Source organism: Lissotriton vulgaris, chromosome 1_1 (assembly GCF_964263255.1).
Source record: "Lissotriton vulgaris chromosome 1_1, aLisVul1.2, whole genome shotgun sequence".
Classification (NCBI taxonomy): Eukaryota; Metazoa; Chordata; class Amphibia; order Caudata; family Salamandridae; genus Lissotriton; species Lissotriton vulgaris.
In genome coordinates, this window is record NC_141685.1 from 1290703914 (window position 1) to 1290716170 (window position 12257).

A 12257-nucleotide genomic window follows, 5' to 3' on the forward strand; every position below is an offset into this window, starting at 1 on the left:
CGGTTCTTAACCTGGGGCAATGAATTCTCGACTAATTTGGTTACAAAAAGGTGTGGGTATGACTCGCTACTTGTTTTCAGGCCACTATTAATAATAAAACATTTCTCGAATCTGGAATAAAAATCACTAGTGTCTTTGTCGTGCTTCTGTTTGCAGGCTGAGATTGCATCCCAGTCCTCCTTTTTAGTTGCCAACAATCTTGGCAAAACCTGTACTAATAATCCTGGCAATGCTTTAGTTTTGTCCCCAAGACCTAAACCTGGGGTTCGACCAGTTTCTTCGTTTTCTAATTCAGTCCAATTAATCTTTTTATCTCCCACCTCCCATTCTTTTTCTTTGAGTTTCTCGTAAATACCGGCAGGCAATAATACTTTCAATATTTTCATAATGTCGGGATATGTGTAATCCCCCATGAGTAACATGTCTTTTATTTCGCGATGAAACCCTGCTGGATCTTTATCATGACTTGGCACTATTTTCTTCATTTCCAATAATTCCATTTTAGCTATGGGCGTGTATACAAACACGCGTTCAAATGTATTATCTGGTTTCCTGACTGGATGTACTTCTCGTAAAGGGTTCTGTTTGTCTAGGTGATATGGTTGCCTAACTGGGGGTGGAACGGAAGCAAGATGTGGAGTCAAGAAAGTTCTATATTTGTGTCGTTGTTCTAAAATGATGTCAATTAAATCGGTACCTAGACCTCTCCATCTTCTCAGGAGTAAGTCTTGCAATAGATTATATAACGGACCTGGGTCAGATTGTTGGTTTTCATACTGTACAATGAGATGTTGGGTCATGTATATACCAGCTAGTCGCTGTTCTTCTGGAGTAAGACTTAAAAATGTTTGCACTACTGAATCGTCTTTATATATGCTGTCATCCCCGGTCCATTGGACTGCGGACCGGGCTAGTTCCTGATCACGTTAAGTATTGAGTTCATGATAACCTACCCTTTCTTTCAGGATTTTATCAGTAATTTGGAAAATATGTTCAAGGGAACATCGCTCTGGTATCGGACAAAGGTAACGTTTCTTGTTTTCTAAACGAATGGGTCTGTCGAAGGGCCTATCAAGAGGATACTGTCTAGGGAGTTTCTCTCTACCTACGTACGCCATCAGGTCTCTAGTTTCTGCGATATTCTCTGGTTCTTCCTCATCTGAGGTTTCCTTATCGTCTGACTCGAGATGCCTTTCAGACTCTCGTCGGGCATGTATTGCTACTATTACTTTACGGATCTTTCTAGTCATAGCCTCTATATATTTCTCTTTATCATGTTTACACTCTGCAATATTCTGACTCCGTTTTGACAATCCCTCCATCTCTTCTTGCGGAAAGCTTGGCTGGTCTTGTTCCCTTATCAAACAATTAATCAAAAATCGCATTATTAAAGCTTGTGTCTCAACTTTCTGATGTGCCATGGCGTCACGAACACACTCTGGTCTCTCTCCTGTTCTGATAAAATGATATATATTGTCTAGATGGTCTGGCATTTCTGGTAATAACATCAAATAATCTGTAACACGTCTTAAACGTAATGAGGCTAACATCATGGGTCCTACCTTGCCAGGCACTGTATCATATCTACAATCTGTAAGATATTCTTTAAGTTTTTCGGCTGGGGTTGCTTTAGGTGTACGCTGCATTGCTAATTCTCTCATTGTCATTCGCTGTAATTGTGGCAGGGTGCGATAACCTCCTGTAGCACCTCCTGAAGCGGAAGCATGAACATAACCTGACTGTAGGGCCGGTGTTTGTAACGGGATTGAACCCTGAGTAGCAGCGGACCCAAAGGGATTAAGCGGATGAAGAACAGGGGGAACAATAGGAGAAGTGACAACAGGTGCCGGAATCTGGTGATGTGGAGGGGTCGTGGCTTGATCAGCAGGGATCTGTGGTTGCAGGTTATTATTAGCAGGTGGTACGGGTACATTGGTATATGCGGGAGCTACATCGTCTAAATATGAAGAAAGGAAAATGTCTGCTGCGGTCTTTTTATGACGTAATTTAGTCGGAACCAATGGAGGGGGCAGATCTTTCGGTATTTCCGGGGTCGCCTTAGGCAGGCCCTCGGCCAGAACTGGATACAGTCCTGATATGATTGCATTACTCTGTCTGTCGTGTTGTTCCATTCTGACTCGCTGTCCTTCTTCTAGTAATTCTTTTTCTTTAGCTTTATCGGATTCCTCTCTACTTTTCTCTGCTTTTCTGAGTGCTTTCTCTGTCCGTCTATGTGATTCTTTACGCCATAATTCTATTGCATCTTTCTGTGACTGTCTGGCTTTCTTTTTTCATAACGCTTCCTCTACTCTCATGATGCACTCGGCATCCCATGTCCCTGTAACGGGCCATCTCTGATTCTCTGCCAAGTCTTTGGTATAGTCCACCCACAAGTCTAAGTATAGTATGGCATCTAAGCCATGCTTGTGGTACATAAAATGTCCAGGAGTGTCCCTAGGTGGGATGGGAACTGCTTCTTCAAGTATCCCTTTCATTGTTCCTATCTGTCGTAACTTTGAAAACAGAGGCATTGCTACCTTGATCTAGACGTAAACACGATAAACACAGTAAAGAAATGCAAACAATCACTCATACCACGACATTAAAACACATTGAAACATTTCAAACGAATACTGACTCAACAAAAATACTGAACAACTGAATAACTGAATACTAGATGCACTACTAAACAGTACAGATACACTGCTAAAACAGTGCAGACCGGATCTGTGTACCCAAACCCGTCTTGACCGGACACAAATTAATGCACCCGTCTTGATGCGTCCCCAGCAACGGTACTCACCGGGAAGCACGGAACGGAAGGCCTCGGAAACTCGACTGGACTGGACCGCTACGACGTCACTGCTGCTGCTGCGCACTACGCATGCGCCTCGACGTTACAGGTGGGCCTCTCGATACCTCAAACACTGCTCTCTCGGCTGGGCTCTGGTCGGGATCCTCCGCACTCCTCACCGCCTCGTCTGGATGTCGGCCGCAGTCTCCGTCTCCACCGTAGGCCTGAGGGAGATACAGGAAAACCTGCAGATGCGCATGGGGTCCGTCACGGCTGTGGTTGGGGGCAAGGCCTGCGACGCATCGCCGGCGCGTGGGGTGGGGGAGGGGTCCCTGTTCGGGCGCCAAATTATGTGGTAAATATATTTTACCGTATACGAGTTTGTCATATAATTTCAGACAGGTAAAAAGAATAGCTCAATCAAATGAGAGGCAGAGTCCGTGGTGTCTGAGTCATAAGGGCTTTAATCAAAATGACTCGAGTCATGGAAATCAATTCCATCAATACAAGGGGTCGGGTATGCAATGATGGCAGAAAGATGTCAACGATTTATTAACAGTACATGACATATATAGTAAAATGACACAATAGCAGTGAATACAGTAGGCGTGACGAGTGAAATGTATATGATAAGAACACATGTGCGTAGCAAAAAGGCGTGAACAAGGGTGTGTACTGGAAACGTCACAGAAAAGTGTCATAGGTGGGTGGATGCATAGAGAATTCTGCAGAGTCAGCTGAAACCTGTGGCCTGAATGCGCGCGCAGCTAATATGACGTGTGATTGACGTGCATCTGGAGGAAGCGAAGGGTCTGACTTTTAGCACTAGTAGAGGAGACAGAAGTCTGGCATGTCAGATCGACCTGTTCCTATAACATATCTGATATCTTGTATTTGGAGTATGTTTAATCTGAAGTAAAAGGTCTCTCGGGCAGAGGCTATTCAATACTGAATGCATATGTGTCTAAGTGTAATGCGCGGAGCCAGGGGCCTACCATGGTAACAGGAGCAATGAATTTCATAAGGGAGACAGATAGACTTGGCCCTTTGCTCTGCAGCCGGGGATATGTTTACCTATTTCACTAGACAGGAATGTGTTTTTCGAGGAGGCTGAGCTGGCTACGCTGATAACTTGAAGGCAAAATACTGTTTCTGGCAGGCAGGCCAGGCCGAGCCGGGCACCGCTCGCTTGGCAGGGAGTAAGGCAGAGGTCAGGGATGCATCTCCATGCTGCAGCTTTCAGAGACAGAGACAGAAATGGCTTGAAGGCAAAAATCAGGGCCTAGCTCGGCAGAGCCAGGAAAAACGTGAAAGTGCACCATGTAAAGACGGTGGCACGGCATACTTAGGAACTGAATTATCGATCCATTCATGGTGGATCTGATAGAGGACATGTTAACGTTGGACGCAAATGTATTTGCGTCATCAGATTCGGTTGTGGAGGGAAGTTACATGCACTTTAAACTCGTACATGGAGTCGATGGGGCACACGTTAGGGGACACACTTGACCATAAAAATTTCAATTACCTCACCCTGGCCATTGGTCCATGTAATGTTCACTGGTAATATATCATGCGACATAAGGGTCCTTTGTTGGATTTTACAGTGTAACGATTGGCGAACCCATATAATCAAACCTCCGGATGGGCGCCCTTTTGGCACTTTTAATAGCTGGAATATAAAAGTTAAGGAACCCAACCCGATAAACTGGGCTCAGTGACCATGTTTCCTGGAACAAGATTATATCATATTGGTCGATAAAGTCGCACCATTCTGGGGAGATCAATTTATTAGCTATCCCAGCGAGATTCCAAGAGAGGAATGACAGCCTTGACTTATCTGTAGGTAGACATGCCTGTCCTGTAGAAGGCAGCCTGTCTAAACCTACAGGTACCAAATCAACTACAGGGTCTAGATTTATGGGGGAATGGTCTGATATTTCAAGAGAAGAGGTTACAAGCCCAAGCCCAGTCTTTCTCTCCAAATGTTTCACATTCCGCAGTAGTACAGGGATTTCCCTGTTGGGCCCTTTTTCTTTTAGCGTAGATAATTCCCTCCTTCTTGCTAGGGGTAAGGTAGCTACATTGAGCTTGTCAGAAGTGGTACAAAGGCCAGCTATCCCTTTTGGGTCATGGAATTCAAGGCTTTCTCTACAACCAAGCCAATCGCATTCATTAAGATTGGATAGTGCTGCGAACCTATTTTCAAGACTCAAACCCCAGTCACAGATTTGACCACCCTTAGCCCTTCCCTTAGACACCAAATTCCACTTTGTTCTCAGTATACTTGAGTTCAGAACGTTTCCCTTTCTAGGGTAAAAGAAATCAAGGGTTAGTGAGATTATCTCTGCAGTTCTACGTTGTGGGGGGAATAAATTTGGCAAGATGTTAGAAAGTACCTCCGGCCCTGTAAAATGCAACACTACACAGTCACCCCCAAATTTTCTGGGGCTATTCCCTATCCAATCAACTCTTCTTGCCGTGGCTATCTCCCCTGTTAGCTGCTGCTTACCCCATGGGGATATAGCCATGTTATTGGATAACCAATATAGTGCTTTACTTACTAAGGACGTTGTAGTCTCCATCTGGCTGGGCTTCAGGGGTGGTACATTAGCCAAAACCAAAACAAGGGGGGAGGACTCTACAATCAGCTCTACTGGGCCTTTCTCTGGGCACGATGTAGTTTGTCCCACTAGCCTTCCTGAGGAGCCATCCTCCAATAGCGCATGACCCCCTGCCTCTTGTAGAATACCAGGGGGAGGATTAGGTACTGTTTTCTCCCCACCCCCCACTACCGGCCCTACAGGTGCTATTTTCGGCTCGACTCTACATACCACTTGGTTCAGAATATCTCCCACCTCCTCTATAGTTTTCTGTAAGAGCCCCCCTTACTATGAACCTCTTCTGTAAGTTGGTCAATTTTTGCAATTAATGGTTTAATAATACCCTTCAACTTCGAATCGAACATACTTGCTAATTTCTTTAACTGGGCATCATCTAAGGGATTACACCCCCCGTTTTCCCCCCTTCCTTCGGCAATATCACATTTTTTAGGTGGGGAGGCTGGTCGTTTTCTACTTTAACGTAGCCCACCTCGTTTGGGTTGACCCTTGTTACTCCCTCTGGTATTTCTAGGTGCGGGCACGGGCACTGGGGGTGGGGATTGTTCCTCTTCTGAGACCAGTTCATCCTCAGCTGCTATGTCGGTCACGGTAGTTGTCGATATATTCTGTACAAAAATATCATTATTAGCCTGGTCATCCACAGGAGCCTCGACACTAGTTACCAGCTCCAGTGAATCACCTCTAATAGATTCAGACAAAGGAAGAATAGGGAACTGGCTCAAACCCAGTGAAGATCTTCTCTCATTATTGATTTTTGCAACAACCTGTACAAGGTAATTATCCATGGTATTATTAGGTGCTATAGTATTCTTTAGTTTAGACATAACAACCTATGCTAGTATGTTGGACCGCAAGGAATTTGATGGTTTAGTCCCCAAGAATATAATAGGGTCCTGGGCTAAAAATGTGATCAATTTAACCGTAAACCTTAAGCAGATATCAGAGTCAAAGAATATTTTAAATTGTACGACTCACACTAGTTTCGGGCAGAGTTCTTGGCCCAGTCCAGTCACGTCCTGTCTCGGACTGTCTTAGACTGTCCGCCCTTTGTCCGGGCTTCGTCTGGCGTCCCGCTCGCGTCCCGCTATGCGTTAAGGGGCGTGACTAAATAGGAGGAGCAAGGGGGCGGGAAGAGACACCAGGTGCGCTGTGTTGGACGTGCGCAAAGGACCCTGGTTCTCGCAGTCCCGGCCCCTGTGTTCAATCCGTAAGATCCGGCAAAGGTATTAACCCTTCCGCAAGGCTGGCAGGCTCTCCGTGGCAGAGACAGGCAGAATCAGGCTGTGAGTCCCAAAGTGACAGCTGCGATACACTAGGTGATTATATTTGCACACATAGATTGTGTGCAGTAAAACCGTTTTTCGGTGCAAATGTAATGGTCATTCCAATTGAAAATATGGTATTTGTAATGGCAGTGCACTACCACACCAAGCATACTCCACACTATGCCACTCTGTGCCATTCCACGCTCCTTCCACTCTGCCACGTCACTCCGTTCTATGACACTCCACAACATGCCACTCCACTCTATGCCACTCACTCCACAACACAACATTCCACTTCAGACTGTGCCCCTCCACTTCACACCACTTACCTCACTCCAGTCTACCCCACCCAAATCGACCCCGCTCCAGTCTATCCCACTCCACTCTATCCCACTCCACTCTACCTCACTCCATTCCACCCCACTCCACTCCAGTCTATTCCACTCTACTCCAATGTACCCCACACTACCCCACCCCACTTTGCTACATTATTCCCCAATCTACTCCACGACAATATATCCCACTCCACTCCAATTTATCACAACCTGCTCTAATTTATCCCACCCCACTCCAGTCTACCCCACTCTACCCCGATCCTCTCCTCCCCATTCCATTCTACCCCACTCCGATCTACCCCACTCCACTGTACCCCAGTATACCCCACTCCAGTGTACTCCACCCAATCTAACCCAATAAACCCCACCCCACTCTACCCTACCATAATCCACCCAATCTACCCCACTCCATTCTACCCCACTCCACCCAACTCTAATCTACTCCTCCAAAACCCCCTCTCCAATCTACCCCAATCCACTGCACACTTCCCTAGTTTACCCCGATCCATTCCAGTCTACACCGTTATGGCCCACTCCACTCTGTCCCAATTAACCCCACTCCAATCTACCCCCACTCCACCCCAGTCTTCTCCTCTTTACACCAGTCTCCTCCAATTCATTCCATTACAATCTACCCCACTCCACTGTACCCCAATATACCCCACTCCAGTCTACTCCACCCAATAAACCCCACCCTACTCTACCCTACCATAATCCACCCAATCTACCCCACTCCACCCTAGTCTTCTCCACTTCACACCATTTTCCTCCAATTCACTCCAATTCAATCGACCCCACTTTAATCTACCCCAATCTACTCCACTCTACCATCCCCCAATTTACCCCACCCAACCCCAATCTACCCCCACTCCATTTGGTTCGACCCCTCTATAATCCACCCAACTACCCCACTCCAATCTACTCCAGCCCAATCTAACCCACTCCAAATTACCCCATCCCACTCCACATCACTAACTTTAAGCCATGCTGAACAGCAGCCACACTGGTGTACATAATGGCTAAAACAAATTGCCAAAGCCAATAGCTTTCACATAGGCAAGGCCTATTGGCTTTGTCCGAGTTTTTTTTAGATTTTGGGTTACACTAGTCATGCAGCTCAGTATTTTTTGGTTCCCTTCATCATACCAATTACTTGATCAACTACCGATTGCATAAAACCATCTACCATGTGATAACTAGAACCACCAAACCAACTGAGTTTCTATTGTTAGTTTTGTGTAAGGAAATCTTGATCTCGATATCTGAAGGGAGTAAGAAGTGTGTATAATACACAGGCATAACTCATTGGAGGGCAGAGCTTAAAAATTTACAGAAAGTAGGGTCTACCTCTCTCTGAACCACAGCACAAGATTCCCTTCATATATAGTATTGGCGTGGGGGCATTCTAAAAGGTAGGACTCCTCATCCAAAAGTTTCACACACCATGGCCAACATAGCTCATGTTGAATGTATAATGAAGTCCTTCCTGCGAGAGACTGTCCACAGTTCAGAGTGGTAAGTCTTTTTTGCCCACATGCATCAAGCATTTTTGGAGTCGCAAACGGTGCGATTCCTTAAAATCGTCCGTTTGCGACTCCAAAATGCTTTTTCAGATGCATCATTATTTTGTGATGAAAATCGCTAATTTAGCGACTTTCCAGAATGCGATTGCATTTAAGGAATCGCAAATTTGCGATTCCTTAAATGCAATGCATCATTCTGAAATCAAATTGCGAAAACAAAGTTTGGAAGTGCAAATTACCACGAGGTTGAACCTCGTGGTAAATTGCGAAAAATGTTTAAAATGTTCTAATTTACATTTTAAACAATGTCATATTACAGACACACATGTCCTTAGGACATGTGTGTGTGTGAAACATCCATTTACAAATACATTTCAGGGGTGCAGGGGGGGTCCTTTGGACCCCCCCTGCACCCATGGAATGCATCAACATTTGCGATTTCAAAATTGCGAATTCGCAATTTCCATTGATTCCTATGGGCCTTTTGGCCCATAGGAATCAATAGGAATAGCGAATTCGCAATTTTGATTTCGCAAAATATTTGCGATTCGATAAAAATTGCGATTTTTACCGAATCGGAAATATTTAGCACTTTCTATGATGCATCCCGTTTTGCGAATCCATATTTGCGATTCGGTAAAAATCGCAAATTTGGAAACTCAAAACGGGAGTTTGATGCATGTGGGTGTCTGTTCCTTGATGCGGCATAACATCAAGCACCTCCCATAGTAAGACAAGCGTGAGTTATTGGATCGTTAGCAACATAAGATTTTCTAGGGAAGATCGTTTAGGCCTGGTCGTTGGAGCTTGAGAGCTATGACATATTCCACCATAGGCTCAGATTTGATTGCTATGAAAAGCCACCCAGTAATCATAATTTATACCGAATACCTTCGGTCTTTTTCTGCAACAACATAGTTGATCTAGAGAAGAATATACATGCCTGAATAAAGTCTAGGTCACCCTGAACCTCACAGTGTCCAGTGTCCGTAATAAAATCACTTAATATTTTTATAGTTGAAAGACTCAGTTTTTGCCCAGTTAAGCATCAGGATTCTGCCAGTCGTATATGTTTCTCGTTCAGCTGGTTTTAAGACCCAGTGAAAAGGTTTCCTGTTGTACCATGAATGGTAGTGGAGGCTGTGAAGTGGTCTGTGTTAGAGGCAAGTAATGATTCTCCCTTTACTCTAGAACTGCTGTCAAGAACCTGCCTACAAATTCTAAGATTATTCCACTAAATATGAATAAACTTCTTTGGAGATATGCAAATAAAAACCACATTGCTCCCACTTGGACTTGGGAGGGATAGAATATGGTTAAATATCATGTACTAATTTTGCCAACTCTCTTATTGATAGAACCACCCCATCTTCTTCAAGGAGCCTGAACAGCCCCAAACTAATTTCAGAGTAAAGTGAAATTAGAAATTCCGATATGTTAGCTATAGCAGTACATGGGGAAGAAGAGATGTACACGCTTTCCATAAATAAAGCTTACCTCGTCCATCTATGTTCCCAGTTGCTTTTTTCGACATTCAAATATCCTACTTCCATGATTGAAGATGGCCATTTGAGATCAAAATAGTTGATGTATCGTAGTCTTTGTAATGTAAAAAAACAAAAAAAAACGAGCAGCTTCTCAAACCGTTACCACCATCCAGGCAGCTGATAGATGAAGCCTCTGACGAGTCATCAGCTCCTTTGTGTGGTTCAGATGTACATAACTACAGCTGCAGAACAATGGCACCATGTAATTGGGAATTGGCTAAATGCCTCAATGACCAGAAGTATTCTTCGTAACAAATATAGGTAATGATTGCCGTTCGTCATTACATTGCAATCTTGATGTCTCCCAGAGCACCAGCCTTTGGACATTAGTGTAGTTTTTGCCAAATATGCAGGAATCAGTTTACCTTTTCCCTGCTACTTCTGGTGCAAGGAAGTATAGGATCTTCTTTCTTCGAATCAGTGTTCATTTAAATTAAATTAAACAAGAGATCTGGTTATGAGGCTCTGGCGCACCTATGGTGAGAGAACTGCAAAACTCATCATTGTTTTTAGGTCTCGCCTGGACATCGCATCCGAAGGATGCGTCCAGGCTGGAGACTTATAGTCGTCTGACACGGGGGAATGAGGGACACAAAACTGTGACGAGCGGCTGGATTGAGCTGCGTGCACGCGCGTCAACATTCACGCATGCGCACATCACAGCCACACGCATACACAGCACTCACGCATGCGCACATACACACGCATACACAGGCACACCCCCGTCACCTACACGCATACACAGAGACCCCTCCACACACACCAGCCCCTCTCCTCTCGGCTCCACACACACGCACACGCATTTACACTTACACAGACACGCAGGCACCCAGACAGGCAACCCCCCCCCCCCCCCGTCACACACACGCATACACACAGACTCCAGGACACATACACATACACACACATGCACGCTCACACACATACACAGTCCGCGCGCGCACACAGATGCCCCCCCCCCCCCAACAAGGCGAAGCCCCACTCACCGGCATCCTCAGTGCAGCGGCTCCCACCGGCAGCAAGACTCTTCTTCCCTTCTTCGGCACCGGGGCGCAGGGTAGGCTCCTGCCTGCTCCGGTGCGCCAAACAATCGCGGCTCTTCCGTGGGAGGCGGGGTAGGCTCCCGCCCTCCTACTTCCGGTTGTCCCGCCCGGCCTGCCTGACTTCCTGTTCGCAGGCCGGCGGAAAACGAAAGCGGGAGTCCGCCGTAATTGCTTACCTTAGGGCAAAGGAGCGTGTGTGCGCGGCGGTTTCCTTTGCCGCGCGCGTTGATTGGTGAATGCGCAGTGAGTATTTTTTATAAAACTGTAAAATACTTGAATCAAATGCGCATCACGACGTCTGCGCATGTCCGTGACTTGGTATGATACAAGGAGGCAGGAGAGGAGAGTGTGCGAGCGGCCGGTTTCCTTTGCCGTGCATGTTGTTTTGCCAAGCGTGTTGTTCGTTGAGGGTGGAATGCGCAGTGAGTTTTTTATGAGAAAATTATTAGGTACAATTGCACGGACTTGATTCCTGGAGTACACCCTGTCCACGCACAGAGGACTCCTGAGCCGTGGATGGATCTGGTTTCCCAGGCGACCGATGGCCGGGTTGTGTGCCTGGCCCTCTCCATCAAGTCTTCGTCTGATCTGTTTTGATAAGGACGGGTCGGGTGGGTTCGTTGTTATGGGTGATTGATTTTTTTTTTTGTAAGTACATTCCTCCAAGATACAGTGAAGCGTTTAGTACTTTGGTATTGCGGGTACATTTTGTCTCTTACCTCGTAGCTTCTAATCTACGGCCTTGTGCTGTTGCAGGAACATATCATTTTGCCATTTTGTTCAGACATTGACCAAGCTTAGCTCCTCTGACATAAACCAGTGCACGCAGAAGAGGTACCCGTTTTATGCCACAAAAGGAACAGTAATGATGAGTGCAGAGTGAGTGCAGAGTGACAGTGAGTGCAGAGTGCATGCAGTGAGTGCAGAGTGACAGTGAGTGCAGAGTGCATGCAGAGTGACAGTGAGTGCAGAGTGACAGTGAGTGCAGAGTGACAGTGAGTGCAGAGTGACAGTGAGTGCAGAGTGACAGTGAGTGCAGAGTGAGTGCAGAGTGACAGTGAGTGCAGAGTGCATGCAGTGAGTGCAGAGTGACAGTGAGTGCAGAGTGCATGCAGAGTGACAGTGA

The 12257-nt window shown here is 45.9% G+C and overlaps 1 protein-coding gene across 2 annotated transcripts in view; it reads left to right on the forward strand.

Annotated features, from left to right (window-relative positions):
• The window catches only part of LOC147749014 (cyclic AMP-dependent transcription factor ATF-7-like), a 730865-nt gene that overhangs the window by 112518 nt on the left and 606090 nt on the right, over positions 1 to 12257 (forward strand). The gene's annotated exons all lie outside the window — the stretch shown is intronic.